Source organism: Sebastes umbrosus, chromosome 14, assembly GCF_015220745.1.
Source record: "Sebastes umbrosus isolate fSebUmb1 chromosome 14, fSebUmb1.pri, whole genome shotgun sequence".
NCBI lineage: Eukaryota > Metazoa > Chordata > Actinopteri > Perciformes > Sebastidae > Sebastes > Sebastes umbrosus.
In genome coordinates this window covers 26,713,209-26,727,929 of record NC_051282.1, presented here as the reverse complement: position 1 = coordinate 26,727,929, position 14,721 = coordinate 26,713,209, and the positions used below count along the sequence as shown (strand labels likewise).

At 43.2% G+C, this 14,721-nt stretch overlaps 1 long non-coding RNA gene across 1 annotated transcript in view; it reads right to left on the bottom strand.

The window, feature by feature from the left end:
- Window positions 1-229: 229 nt before the first annotated feature.
- Window positions 230-14,721, bottom strand: part of LOC119502538 — a 73,471-nt gene continuing 58,979 nt past the window's right edge. Inside the window, exon 4 of the long non-coding RNA XR_005210095.1 lies at window positions 230-1,679. This is a non-coding gene — a long non-coding RNA (uncharacterized LOC119502538). The remainder of the gene's footprint in view (window positions 1,680-14,721) is intronic.

Genomic DNA, 14,721 nt, shown 5'->3' with positions numbered 1-14,721 from the left:
CATTAATGCGTTAAAGAAATTTGCGTTATTGTGTTATTATCCCGTCAACTTTGACAGCCCTAATTATTATAGATTAAGCTACCAAGCAGTATATAAAGTCATTTAAATTAGCTTCAAATTCACCAGCTGCAAGAAGTCCTGCAATGCATAGTGCGCTGCAAGGGATGATTATAATCCAGTAATATAACATATGAGGACTTTTACTTTTGCTACTTTAAGTATATTTTGATTCCAATACTTTTTGTACTTTTACTGATGTAAGAGTTTGAATGCAGGACTTTTACTTCTGCATTGTAGTATTGCTACTTTTACTTAAGTAAAAGATCAGAATGCTTCTTCCACCACTGCTTGACAGTATGTTCACCTCTTACTGAATTGGATCCTTATGTGGCGAATATTCATTGTGGTAAACTTTTGATGTAGAAAAATATAACTTTAGCTTAATCTAACATCAAAGTACCCAGCATATGCTATTCCTCTTTTATTTCCCAACTGCCAAATGAAGAAGAAATTATTCTACATAGACCTTTTTTGTGGGGGACGTCACTTATTATGTGACCCCGGAGTTTCTGAGCAGTTCTGGTTGTAAACACACAGACAGCTGTAGCCTCTGGTTTCTGTCCCTAAATCTGCTATCTGTCAGCATTTTTCAACACTCCACCCAACTCAGTGCAGAGTAGAGTGGACTGTCATTGGTTTGAGGGAATACAAACCCCCAAAATCCACCAAACACCCCCCCTCCCCTCCTTGTGCAACTCCCCTCAACAGCTGAGATTCGTTCTACCCCTGAAGCAGCTGTCTACTGTGGCAACAGCTGGGCATTTTGGAGGGAAGAAGGGACGTGGTGGATAGAGAGAGACGTTGGAATCCGTCCCTGGTTTCAGAGAAATTAACAGCCTTGTCAAGATGAGTTAAATATGCCCGATGCGTAAAGTGTACATTGCGAGGCTATAATGCGAACCATATAGGCTTGTGTGTGCCAACAGGCAGCACATGGCAGCATAAAACGGTCTATGAATACAAACTGTGGAGGCAGTTGAGAGAAATCTAATCAAGCAAATGTGCTTAAGCTAACAAGGCAGTGATCAAACTTTGTTTTTTTTTCCCAGTGTCATGCACCGTAAATCAAATGTGTGATTCAGCTGTGAAGAATGCATCAAATCACATCATTTCAACATGTTAATTAGGAGCAAATTACCGCACTCTTTCCAGGGTGCAAGCATCCTTAGAGCTGTTCCATCTCCATGACAATAAGCCTGAAAAGTGTTGGTGAGCGTAAGATGCACTTCGTCAGGTGCTTTGAAAAAACATTGTGACAGGGAACATGGATGCGTGTGTGTGTGTGTGTCCCCGATGCGCTGAGGTCATAACGCCCTCAGGGTCACATCAATCTGCAGGCGCACCCCAAAGGCCAGGCATTTGTCAGTTTACCCAGGGTCAGGTGCCCTGAATGTGGGCTGGGTGGCGTGCAGCAGCCCGGCCAGTCGCTCAACCAAAGTCGCAGCAACTGTTGATCTGTTGGCCGCTCTTTCTCTCAGCTGCCTGCGGCCCCGAGCACCGTGAGGAGGGGCAGAGGGGGGAGGGCGTCCTGCCAGCCGGCATCCCTGTTTGTCAGGCCTTGGCGAGAGCTGCCATCAGTGGACTGGTACTGCCTGGCACTTCTTTGCTCCCCGAGGCATCTTAAATGAGAGAAACAGAGAGTGTGTGTGTATGTGTGTGAGGGAGAGGAAAACGGGTGGCATGACTGCTGCTTGCTATGTGAAAGTTGATATATATAAAAGAGTTTATATCTTTACAATATAACTGGCAATGTGTTTTTTATTTTAACCAAAAATACTTCTTCTTTGTGGGAGTGGGTGTTATTCTATTTGAGGTATCCACAACTTCCACTTTAATTCCACAATCTTGATTATGAAAAATCCGACTTCTGACTCTGCAACAGTTATCACATATTTATGAAAACTATGATGCATATCAAGTTTGTAAGGGAGACAGCATTACATGTAGACTATGCCAAAAATGTCATAAACATCATTGCACCATTACACACTGGATGATGTTTATTGCAGTACAGGGGGGTTCCCAACCTTTTTTCTTATGATCCCTTGAAGCGACTATAAACAGTTAGACCATTTTAGAGTCCTGAAGAAATAAAATGATTCCATATTTCACAAGAACAAAGAGAAACGGAGAAAAAAAGACTGAAACATAACTACATTTCTTCTTCTTTTCCTTCCTGTTGAACATCTCTCAACCTCTCAGGTTTAAAGAGGACCTATTAGGCTTATTTTCAGGTGCATATTGTATTTTGGGTTTCTACCAGAACGTGTTTACATGCTTTAATGTTCTAAACACGCTTTACTTTTCTCATACCGGCTGTGCTGCAGCACTTCTTTTCACCCTCCGTCTGAAACGCTCTGTTTGAGCTCCTGGCCCCGCCCTCCCAAAAATCCCACTCTGTTGTGATTGGTCAACAGAACCAAACTCTTCGGACTCCGATCAAGCTCCGCTCTAACTAGCATTGTTTGAGGGCGTGTCGAACGAGCCACTATGCAGGTATTATGCAAATGTGTTACTAGGTGACATCACCACGTTACGGAAGAAAAGGCGGGACTTCAAGCAAGGTGATTCAGGCAGTTCAGGAGCAGTGTTTCTGTGGGGGAGAGTAACTCCCTTTAGTGTGGACTTTGTAACTTTGCACACCTTTTACATGCACAAAAAACTATATAACACACTAAAGGAAATGGGGAAAAAGCACAAAAGCATAATAGATCCTCTTTAATTTATGACCCATTGGGGTTGGGCACCACTGCTGCAATACATCAAAAATGCAACAAAGTCAGTCACTTCATTATGAGGATGAATTAGATTAGAGATATACATTTTTTATCAGGCATATTTGATATAAAATACTTTAATTTCAGATAAATCTTTAATGCAGTTTCATTGCTGCTGCTATGCTAAGTGTACCTACTCAAACTTGGGTTTAAATTTTTATTTGATATAATAATTTGATATCTTCTAAATTCCACCCTGAGAGAGAAATGGTGATGCATGAATTATCAAAGTAAAATTTTAAAGTCCTCACTGTACTGTGTATGCAAGAGCTCAATACCTCTACTGTATATACTGTAACACGAGCACAAGAGAAATGAGCCTTTGCAAAAACAATGTGTTCAGGTGGCTTAAAAATTGCCTTGGCGTGGTCATTTGACTCAATAATCTCGCCATATTTTAATGTGCTAAACCAATGAAGCCAAGCCCCGACTTCAAATCTGTCATCGTACAAATTTCTTTAATTCTCTTTCCTCTACGTCGTAAAAAAGGTGACAGCGTTAATTATTACCTTTCCAAAGACGTCATCGCAACATCTCAAGTGTCACACATGCAATTTCCACCTCTGTTTTAACACTGTTTTCACAGTCAATGCTTTTTTTTTTTCTTCTTCCAATTTTAATTTCGCTGTAACCCAGCAGGGGGTCTGCACATTAGTAAGGCCTCAGAGAGCCGTAGCAGGGTTTAATCTGAAGTGTTGAAAATAATACATGCCCAACCCTCCGCGGACCCTTTAAAAGATCCAGACGTTGAGAGTCTGAGCCAGGGTACCAGGATGGAAAAACTCTACCAGGGCAATAATCACTACCAGAGGCCCAATTTCCCCCAATATCTGCTCTTTATTTCAGTCTCCTTTATTTATTTGGATATAAGCCCTTTAAGTGAAATTTAATTTAAATCTGCTCTGCGTTTCTACGGATACATTTAAAGTGCGAGACACCTTTGTTTCCACTTGCAAAGACTGTCTGTCAACTTAAGCGAGAGGGTACTGGGTGCATTCACAACAAGTGATGGGTGTGTTATCCGCGGCCCGACCATAAATCCTCGCTAATCCAGGGTGCTTCCTGCGAGCGAGAGTGTCACCGGATTCTGTTCCTGTGGTGATCAGATTTATGACCTCGCACATGGCGTTGCTGTCAAACAGGAAGCATTTGGCGCCGAGCGCGCGGACACCACCAAAACATGCAGAGTAAGCACAGAGTGAATTTCACACGGATTCGAAGGCTGATCGAGTTGGAGCAAAAAGTAAAGAGGGGCGTAAAGGCAGAGAAAAAGCAGAGATTCGCCACAAGGCGTGTCTAAATCGCCGACTGTCATTTCAATCATCTCTCCTCTCTCAGACACAGAACAGATTGAGTTTTAGGTGGCTGTAATTTTTCACAGCTTAGAGGAGTCTAGAAAAAATACACATGACTCACTGTCCACTTTCTCCTCTCATGCTGCAGGACCAGAGGTGGGCACTATGCATGTCTGAGCTCAGCTGGAACCGCGGCAATTAAAGACGATGACACACGCTTGTACACACACGCTTGTACACACACACACACATAAACACACACATTACATACAAGCTGCGGCACAGAGTGGGCACACAAGCACCAACTGGAGCGAGCCATGTTGAGCGGGAAAAGGTGTGAGCAGGAAAAAGTGGTGTGTGTGTGGGTGAGTGTGAATATGCGAGAGCGTGCGTGTGTATTTGTAGAGTTTTTGCAGTTGTGACAGCTGGGATGAAGGAGTGGAGGCGGCGTGTGTGATTGGAGGAGGTGCCAACAGAGCAAGTGTCTCTTTATTTTCATCACACACACACACAAGTGTGTCTGTGTGCGGATATATGTTCATGGACACTATGTACATCTGTGTTTGTGCCTGTCTGTATGTACAGAACAGTCTGATCTTGTTTGATATGAGCGCAATATGGAACCGTCATGCAAATGTATATACAGTATGTAAATTAGCCTCGTGTTTACATGATACATGTACATGTGTTGTTGGAATTGCTGCTGTTTGTGCTGTTAAAGGGTCAATACAATCAAATCACAAAGAAATCTCACTATGTATTGTAGTTTTGGTTTTATTTGCAATGCAAGAATGTCGATATTGGACAATTCTGCAAACCGTCAACATTTTTAAAATACAATATCTGTGCATTGCAACTTGTCTACAGTATGGCTAAGGTTATAGGGTTCAACAGGATTGCCTGATTTGTGTATTTTATATTATGTTCGGGAGAGATCATGGTTTTGGTAATTAAGTCGTGAACATTAATTGCAGGTCTGGGACATGATGTGAACTCCGGTTATCACCATGAAAATCTGACGTACTACATGCCCATCTACCATCACCACCACCTTCACAACCCCCACCTTTCAGCGCACTACATATTGAGCACTCTGCTTCCTCTGTTGGGGCTGAAAATAGATTTTGGACGTACAGTAAATCATGATGTGCAGAATCGTCACCAGCCCAGTAGGAATTATATCATCCTGGTCGCACGGCAATCGCAAGTCACTTTGCGCGCAATAAGAACGCCGTTTTTGCTTTTGACGTGTCATTTGTATGCCATGTTTGTATCGACTGTAATGTAAACGCATCCACATAAATACGCTACGGCCAGAGCTGGTGACGTACAATAACAAAGTTAGAAAGACTTCTTATGGTTGGGTGGGAGGGGAGGTGGATGGGGCCAACAAACACAGGACTTTCAACCGAAAGACCAGTGTGTCCCAAAGTTTTGCCCAACGATTGTGATGTGTTTTCTGTACTTCAGTTACATTGTTTACGTACTTATTTTAAGCCTAACAATGATGTTTTTCTTAAACCTAACTAAGTGGTTTTGTTGCCGAAACCTAACTGCGGCCATTACTGTAGTTTTGTTGCGTGGCATAAAAATAACACGCTAAAGAGGGATACAAATGAAATGCGAAAAGGCTAAATTGCGTTTCATGACACGCGGAATGTCCTTGTAATGTTGAGGTTTTTATACGCCTGATACGCTGATGACGGCTTATAGCTGAAACACGTTTGTTTGTTTGGCCAGAATAAACCTAAAAGACTCTTTATCTGTGAGTGCCGGTGATTTGTTTCTTCTGTTCTTACCACTACCTGGCACCCGATACTGTTCAAGATTTGGAGACGTGCTTGCTGCTATTTTATATTTTATACGCCTTCCCCTTGAGTTTGGGTTGATTTTTTACAATATGTATATAATTCTGGACTGGTTTTGAGATATCCACCTCTGCAACGACCCCTGGCACACCAATACAATGGAGGTGAATGACATTTTGATCATCAAAGCATTGGAAAATGAAATAGCGATGTGTCTCCCATGCAGAAACAATGCCCTGGTTACTCTGGACAATCCACAGACCTCGCTGAGGACAGATTTCACTGGGGCAATTTCTTTTATTGAAAGCTCTTCCAATCAAAACCGCCCACAGCAAGCTCTGTGAATTTTCCAGGGTAAGCGGGACTGGAAAGACACATTCCTGTTAAAGTTTAAAAAGTCCTTTTTTTTCCCCTGCATGGCCCGATGCCACTATAGTAGACTAATCTATAATGCAATTTGGTTGAACTTATCCTTTAAGGTTTTGCATGTTTTGGGCGCTGCACCAGTGTATCTGCTTACTTTGCATGTGATTGTGTGTCTGTGTTTTGTGTAGGTGAGGTCACTCCGGTGCTGCTGCAGTAACGAGCCGTGGCAGCAGCTGCAGGGAGGCAGGCGGGCAATGATGAGGTCATTCGGCAGGCAGGATTAAGGCCGTGACAACTGGCTCTGCGGCCAGTGCCAGTGCTGACCGGGGCAGTTGTGCAGTGGGCACGGTGCTTACGGTCCCAGCTCCGCACCAGCATTACCCCACTGTTGTTTTTTCATTAGCTTGGTACTGGCCCAGGGCGCTGTGCGGCTTGCCAGGCACCACAGCGTGAACCCACAGTTGTTGCAGGGCTTTAAGGCCCTCTCACTCTGTCCCTCTCTCTCCCTTCGCCTCCTTCTGTGGTCACACACTGTGACCGCGGCCCTCACGGGGAATAAAGGATCAGGTTACGTCCCAAACACACTCGTTAACTCAATTATGCAAGCCTCTAACGCTTTGATGTGCATCGATAATGCCGGGATTATTGAAGGGACAGATGCCATCTGACCGCAGCAGAGCTTTGTCGCACACATGCCTCAGCTCCGGTCGATGAAAGACGGACAAAATGGACTGGTGAGGGTCAGCATGAAGAGCCACTTATAACCTGACGGTGTTGAAAGACAGGGACAGACATGGAAGCTAACAGAAAGCTTTTTCACGATCTTCAAACTTAACATTTCGGGGTGTGAAAATCTGAAGTAGCTTGTGATGCATTAAACAGCTCCAAATTCACTTCACCTAACATCTGTTTAAAACATGAAGGAGTAACAGGATGTGTGGCTCTAAATTAGGTGATTTCAGTCTCCATTTTCAATTTTATGCACTTTCAAATTCTCCTCCTTCGCTTGCAAAATGATGCATAAAACACAGCAGCTAAGCCTTCATTGGTTCCCACTTATTTTTCAGTGGAGCTTGGACATAAACCTAAAACCATTAGCTGCACCACTGAGACCAATTAGCAAAACGTGGCCAAACAAACCTTCCCCTTGCCTTTACAACATGTTCTCTCTCTCTTTACCCTCCCTCCTTGCATTTTCTCTCTCTCACTTTGTGGCCGACTGAGACAGTTTTCAGTGTCTTTGGCCTCTGCGAAGACATGGGATGCTCTCTTACGGCCTGCAGGCCTGACATATTGATGCCTATCTCCCACATAAACTCCAGATGTGAACTCGCTGGCTTGATGTTTTGGTTCTGATGTTTTTATGAGGAATGGATGGATTAGCTCAGCTGGAAAACTTCACAGTCACAGGCCAACAGTCTGACCTGACATAGCCAATGAACAAAGAGATGATGGTGGCAGACACCCTGCAGTCATTCATTCCTTTAACTTCTATATAACATACTACTCTGTTTACTGAATAATTCATTTAAACGGCACCAGTCTGAGGACAGTAAAGCTCCTCTCCCACTAGGTGGCAATGCAGTTGCAGACTCACATCACAGAGAGGAGAGAAACACCTGTGGGATCACAACATCTCACTTCACGCTCTCTCCCTGCTGTCCTCTCGTGTGTCCAAAGTCTTTTAGAACGTGTTATGTTGCCATTTACTAAACAATGAATAGGATTCACTTTTAATGAGAAGAAATATTGGATTTCTCTGTTAAAGACACGAGGGGAGTGATAAAGAAGGGGTCCTTTTTGTTGATTTAATTTGCAAAATATACACAGGTTAAACTGCAAAAAAGACTTGTTGTTCCTGCTGTTTTAGAGCTCACAAATACTTTGTCGTTATGTTCAAATTTGATGATTTTCCATGACGACTAGCTCCTGCAAAACTGCTGCATTTGAGTCCAGTTTAAAGCAATCAACAAATGCTCATTTATATTCAAATCTTACAGTATATAAATAATAACTAATTGTTATATAAGGGGTATCATGTACGACTCTAATTTGAATCCTATGTATCCTTTTCCAACGCCTTCTTTAAGTCTGATCTCTTTAATTGAATTTAATATAGAAAAAAACAGTTAGGTCAAGTTGGCTGAAATTATTCATTATGTATTTATTATTAACAAAAATAAACACTGAAGACATATAGCCCAATACAATTACATTATATAACCTGACACAACAATTACAACAGAGTTAAGTGACGAAGAGGAGTGCTCATATCCTGTTTGCTTTGTTTTAGATCTAGTAATGTACTTTATGGTCCGTACACCATTATAGATACTTATAAACTTTATAGGTTTATATTTTCACCTTATATAAATTTAATTAGCATGTTTCCAAGAGAACAGGAATATGAAGAATCAAACTTATGTGATTTAAAATTCTTATCATTTATAACTATATTTATAAAGCTGCATTGTGTCATAGCGGTGCTAGTGGGGGAAAAAAAAATTAATCCAGCATAGTATTGCGATATTTTGCGTGGCAAAATTGTATCGATACACGGATGTTAAGTATCAATATTTTACTATATAAACTATTAACCTCTTAACAATCGGACCATGTCATGTTTGCTTGTCAGGAAGAACGCTAAATAACGCTCCAAAGTTATGCTAAATTTTGGTGAGGAAAAACTGGCATGACTATTTCCAAAGGAGTCCCATTGACCTTTGACCTCAAGATGAGCTCACATAAGAATGTATGCTCATGGTGCATCTCTTGTGGTCTCTAAATTATAGAGTGCGGTCTAGACCTGCTCTATATGAAAAGCATCTTGAGATAACTTCTGTTATGATTTGACATTATATAAAAATAAATTGAAATCAGAGATATGTGAATGAAAACTCTGAGATGAACAGAGTGAAAACTGTATCTTATTAGATGAAACACATGTTGACAAACTGCGTAATTTGCGGTTGAAAAAAAGGTAATAAATTGCATATCATTTAAAAACGCAATAAGATTGTATCGTGACTTAAGTATCACAATAATATCGTATCGTGGGACCTCTGGTGATTCCCAGTCCTATTAAAAATACAGCGAAAAAGACCAAAATGTGGTCAACAATGTCATCATATGTGGCTGCAACATTGACTAGGACCAATGAACCACCTGCTCTGCCTGCATCATTAGATCCAATGGAGAGTGTGACGTGTTTGTGATGTTGTACTCTCATGTTACTAAGACGGAAAACACGGATAAGCAGTGAAACCCCACAGGAGGTAGAAGTCTTTTTCTGAGCAGTTAGCAAAAGTTCTTCATGACCTTCTCACCTTGTTTGGTTTGAGTTCCTGTTCTTAAACTACAGCCAGAACAAAAAAAACGTTTGATGTTGTTAGCGAGGTCTCTTTTCTGTCTGCCTGGAAGTCCCCTTCTCTCTCCTCCTAACTACCACCAAATGGTGTCCTGTAATTCACAGCGTGCATGCACATCATTTGAGAGCAGACTAAACCCAGAAGCCTGACTTTGGGATTTCTTCGCCACATGAAATGACTTCCATAAAATGTAAACAAATGGCAAATAAAACAACAATAACACAAATAAACAAGTCGGTGTCAGAAATAAATTAAATGGGGTCTATAAATCGAGGGTCTTGTTAGCCCCTTGAGTGTAATTGCGGTTTGCGAATGTCCGCAGTATTTACTTATGCGTCTCACAGGGGCACAGAGAAGACGAAGGCGACGAAGAAGAAAGGAATGATGTCAAAATGGGATAAAGTGGGTGCTGAGAAAAAGATGGGAAATGGAAGAGACAAAAAGGAGGAGATAAAAAAAAGTGAGCATGAGGAGAGCCTGGAATCAATAATCTGGTTTCTCTAGTCTGAGGCTGAGGAGGGGAGAGCGAGCGAGCGGCGCCTGAGGACAACAGACCGCATCCTTCCTTCCTCCTGCGAGGCAACACGGGGACAGGAAGGGCCACCAGGGGAGGTCACTCGGCCGGCGATCCACTTCCTGTCATGGGTCGCAGGGGATCAGGGCATAACTACGTCCGGGTCGCAAGAAGAGCCACCTGTCTGTGATCTGCTCCTGCCTTGTTAACCTCAATGGCAGCCAGGTGGGGAGTAGACGCAGGGAGAAAGGGGGGATGGGAGCGGGAGGGAGTCAAGGCCTGAGCGGTGAGGTGGCATCATTCTGTGTCCTCCCTTCACCAGCTGGGAGTCTGAAGTAGACAAATGAGTCTGGGGGTGAGGTACAAAGACTGGCAACGATCTAACTTGTCCATCTGACAAAAGGGAAAAATGCTGCTCATTTAAACAAAGACAAATTCTTCTGCATGTGTGTGTGTATGTGGCTGTACAGTATTTGTATGTTAGAGTATAAACAGCTTGGCATTTTGGTGGCATCCATCTGCTGTTTTTTTACTAAGATTCCAATCTCGTGCAGTCTTTGCTTTACAAATGGCCACCTTCTTCTTCAAAGTTTTTGAGTTGACAGAGCGTTTTCTAGCGTTGACTCCTTGAAGACATTTTTTTTTCCTCAACGAGTTAAGGCCTGCTTGGTATCAAAATTATCATTCAGACATGCCTCGGGAAGCATAGAGGGGGTTTCCAGAACGAGGAGTGCATTGTCGAGACAAAGACTATACATTGAAATAATGTGCGCTAGATGCACCAAAGGATTGTGGCACTGAGGGCTAGAAAAGTGGACAAACTTTGCCACTGTGACAGGAAGACGGAGGGACTTAAGCCAGCTGAGGAGAATGTGTGTGTGTGTGTGTGTGTGTGTGTACGTGTGCGAGTGTTTGTGTGAGAGTGTGTTTGAGTGTGTGCCAAGCCGACCAGAGAGCGCTGGCAATTTCCTTGAGATGCAGAGCTTCACCGCACTCCCCAGGGGGAAGGCCAAATAAACCTCAGATGTGCAGCAGGATCTATCTCCCCCCCCCCACACACACACTCTTTGTCTCCCCCCCTCCACCTCCAAGGACTACAGAAACATATGGGAGTGAAGAAGAAGAAGAAGAAGAAGAAGAAGAAGAGAGGGATAAGAGGACAGGGAAGGGGTGAGGGAGGTAGAGAGGAAAGGGGAGATTTCTGCCGTTTCAGTTTTTGAACCTCCTTCGCTGCGAGTTGTCATCGTAGTCGGCTCCGGGGAGGTTCGCAGATGTTTATCATGTACAAGAGGGAAGAAAAAAAAGAAATCATAAATTGTTCCACGATGCATCCAAGGTCACAAGTTCAGGCTCATAAAGTACACGAATAACCCTGCGGAGTGTAATTATGGAAGTAAACCTCCATGTCGTAGGCCGCGAGATTTAACCTCACGAACCTGTCTAAATCATTTTGGAACAGAGGCGGGAGATAGCGGAGTGATGTATGAACATGTGCACACACACACACACACACACACACTATTGTAAGGCCAAACAGTCATACTGAGTGTGAGAAAAGCACATTTTAAAGATAGCATATTTTGGTGGGAGCTAAAAAACCATTTGTGGAACAAGCATGCCTGAAATTTGCGACCGCATCGTAATCATGTTCGCGTAAATGGTCGTCCCAGCTAGTGCGGTTGTTTAGAATCTCACTCATGGTGGTCAAAGTCTCTTACCTTGCACGGCAGCCGATGTCACGAGATCACGCCATAATCGCAGAATCACATCAAAATCCATGTTGTCAGGAAAGCAATGCGTTTGTGTCCGGGAAGTCAGAGCACCGACCAATCAGCGTCCTGCTACTGGCAGCTACGGACGTGGCTTAGGTGTGTGAGACGACAGAGTGGCGACTGTTCGTTCTAAACAATAATGGCGGCTCTTGAGGTTAGTGTAGATGCTGCAATAGCATCAGTTACATAAGAACAGGAGAGTATTTCTTCATTTAAAGAAGAGCAACGTACGGCATTGAAGGGTTTTCTCGAATATGTTTTCGCTCTTCTCCTGACTGGCTTCGGCAAGACTTTGATTGACAGGTGGTTCATCCAATCACCTGCCAAGTATGTCTTTGAAAGTGCCTTCTCTTTCCCAAACAGTTTCCAATGACGACTTCTCAGATGGTCCTGTGTTACAAACCATCTGGCGGGTCAGGTTACAAAGTCTCGCCTCTAATTTGACTACCTGGAATGAATCTGTGAACATCATCTGAGCTAATTTGAATTTAACTGCTCTAGAAATGATGTTGTTTTGAGCACGTAAAGAGAAAAGTGTGATGTAAATCTCTCCTAAATCACTTGTAGTTATCAGTAAAAGCCTTGCCAGCAGTTAAGGGGTCATTTTCCTTACATTAATAAGGGGCCTCTGTCACACCTAAGTTGCTAACCACAATGTGTGCTCTTTAAAGGGCCTGGAAACCCACCAGACCGCACCACACACATAGACATATACACACACCTCTTAACACCCCACCCCTGAGCTAGGAGTCCCCTGGTAATATCTATGTGTCAACACACACTGGTGGGTAAACAAATACACGCGACACTGGGACGTTGACCTGTTTACCCACCGCCCATTACCTTACGCCTCTCCCATGAGAGCGATCTGACTGCATTGCTTCACATCTTTTTCATCCCTACACTGAAATTAATATTAGTATTAATGTAATATTAATGTTAAAATGAGCCTTAAATGCCCTAATAATATATTCAAATAGTAAAACAGAGAGTGGACCATCTTGAAAATATCATTAATATATGCAGAATATAAGGGAGATACCTTTATGTACATCTAAAGAAGCACATACAGTAAAAGATGTGCATTGTATTTACACCAATGAGTCTGCAAATGGCCATATACTGCATATAAACGTAAAGTCTCGTGAGTTGCAGGCCAGAGCTATACATATTGTTCCAAGATGGAGAAAAATCATTCCAAGATAGACAATACACAGTATGCACAGAAGAAAATATGACAGCGTGGAATACACATATGGATTATCATCTGTTCACAATGTTGCTATATCATCAGAACATGCAACGGGAAATCTGTCCAGAGATACGCAGAGCAGCTCCAGCCTACATGATGTCCACAACGTAGGATGGTAATAATGAATCATCAGGACTGAATCGTCATGTTGATCAAATAATCGGAGGCGTGGGCAGCGATTCAGAGGTCTGGATTCAGGCTAAAGTTTGTATCATAGACTGTATATATAAGAAGTGGACGTAATCACTGTGACGTCACCCATTGGATTGTGGAAAGCTGTTTTGGAGCCTTGAGTTAGGCATTTTTGCTGTCACCATCTTGGTTCTTGGCCGTTGCCATCTTGTTTTTTTGCAACCGGAAATGACACGAGAGGGTGGAGTTAAGAACAACCGCTGAATAATAAATTTTTAGGCAACCAAAATGTTACTCTCTGTTCACTCTAGCTTTAAAACTGATCCCGCTACAACCTAAAAATTGCAAGTTGCATTAAGTTCACTTTGGCAGAACCTAGTCTATATGCATGAAAAGCATGCATAAGCAAGAAGCATCTCAAAGGAGACGAAGCGGTGAATGAAGATGCTCTGTGGCTGCAGAGACTAGAGCTGCCATTTCTAACTTCCTTTCATGCTTTTAGGCCTTTAAGAATACGTCATCCATGTCATCAGTTTCAAGTGTAGTGTGTGTAGGCTCTGCTACCACCTTCATTCTAAGCTCAGTCCTCCAATACTGCCAACTCTCTTTCAGCAATTTGATCATCCCTCTTCCTTCCCAACCAACACTGGTTGATCTCAGCTCCCTTCATTATACTCCCTTGCATCCATGTACGTCCAGAAAGTCCAGCCTGTTATTGAGGCGATTATTAAATGTCACTGCTGTAAACACGTGTCCTGAAACGTCACGCACCAGACTGAGACTACACCAGGAGACTAAACAGGCTCCCCACCGATCCCAAAACCAACTTACAAAACCACAGCAACACCGGCGCTACCTTTATTTTCCTTTTCTGACTTTCTCTGCTTTCGCAATCATCATTTAACAAGTCTGTAAGCTGCAGCAACAGCCAGGCTTGTGGATAAAGATATGAGCTCGTGATGGACGTGGGGGCTACTCTAGCCATATATACCCAGACTACTGGGCTCACAGTGGGGAAGTATCCGTTTACCCCGGGTCTCCTCCGCTCATTCTGACTCTGGAAGGACGCCTGTAAAGCCAAAGGGAGAGGGCGGGGGCGGGGGAGTGTGTGTGTTTCCATTACGAGTATTGCGCCCCTGAAACACTAGAAGTCTCATTTTGGGGATCCAATTTTATTAAATCAACTGTGTGACAACGCTGGGCTGTTTCCACAACATGAGCAGGTACGGTGGGTGTGAGGTGCGCAGACAAAGTGCTCTTTGAGTGCTGCGGTCAGGCGCTTTGCCAGACACCTTTCCACACCTAGCACTCGGGGACCCTAATTGAGAGCATGGGCTGAGCCTGTCGCTGCCGTTACCATTATTGCACTCAACACAT